Raw genomic sequence first — 1,297 nt, 5'->3', positions numbered from 1 at the left:
CACCGGGATTCTCGTCTTGTGTGGTTTTAAAGGAACGGGGAGCCGCCCGTGCCGCCATCAGGCCCCAGCGACCCCCGCCTAAAATAAAGAGAAGGGCGACGGAGCTGGTGAAGGGTCTGGAAGTGCAAGTCCTGCGAGGAGCGGCTGAGGGTGTTCAGCCTGGAGAAAAGGAGGTTCAGGGGTCACCTTATCGCTCTCTACAGCGGGATTCTCGTCTTGTGTGGTTTTAAAGGAACGGGGAGCCGCCCGTGCCGCCATCAGGCCCCAGCGACCCCCGCCTAAAATAAAGAGAAGGGCGACGGAGCTGGTGAAGGGTCTGGAAGTGCAAGTCCTGCGAGGAGCGGCTGAGGGTGTTCAGCCTGGAGAAAAGGAGGTTCAGGGGTCACCTTATCGCTCTCTACAGCTCCCTGAAAGGAGGGTGTAGTCAGTCTCTTCTCCCAGGCAACCAGTGTCAGGACAAGAGGACACAGCCTCAGGCTGCACCAGGGGAGGTTTAGGTTGGACCTTAGGATGAATTCCTTTGCAGAAAGGGTGATCAGACATTGGAATAGACTGCTCAGGGAGGTGGTGGAGGAAAGACTAGATGTGGCACTTGGTGCCATGCTTTATATGACAGGGGATGTTAGTCATAAGTTGGGCTTCAGAGGTCGTGAAAGCCATGACTAGAGTGAGGGCTCATTCGGCCTTGCATCCCCCCACTCCCAGGCACCCCAGGCTTAGAAGTTCAGGCCCCTAGTAAATGCCAATTCCATGTGAGAGAGGCATAGAAACAGAAAATTGCTTGAAAACAAGATGAGAAGGCAGTAGGCAGTGCTGTGTAGTTTAAAACCTGGGTTGCAGGCCACGATCATTAATCAAATTCACCAATTAAAGGACAAAAATATTAGACATGACATATCTGAGCCCACAATGCAGTTTCAGGAAAAAAATCCATCGCAGCACCCCATAAAGAAAAATTGAGGTGGAAATAAATGATAGTGCGGTTAGTAAAGGAAGTCATAAAATCATGGTTTGTATTTTTGAGGGTAGGCTTTATGATCAATTCCTACACTCAAACAAGGTAAAGAATAAGCAAACATGAGCCTGGTATTTTAATGTAAATTTTAAGTGGAATTTGCCTAGACGTTGAAAACCCACTGAAAGGATCCACACTCTTTAAATCAAATGTTTTTCTGTGGGAATGAATGGATAGACTTCAGGCATGCTCAAATATTGTATTTTGAAAACACTGTGAGCCTAGGAGTAAACTGCTTGAAGTTACCCTGGCTGCTTCCCAACTTGCATACCTTGGAAATTA

The sequence above is a fragment of the Corvus brachyrhynchos genome, unplaced genomic scaffold (assembly GCF_000691975.1).
Source record: "Corvus brachyrhynchos isolate BGI_N302 unplaced genomic scaffold, ASM69197v1 scaffold101, whole genome shotgun sequence".
NCBI classification, from domain to species: domain Eukaryota; kingdom Metazoa; phylum Chordata; class Aves; order Passeriformes; family Corvidae; genus Corvus; species Corvus brachyrhynchos.
The sequence above is the reverse complement of the archived record's forward strand: the minus strand, read 5'-3'. Positions refer to the sequence as shown.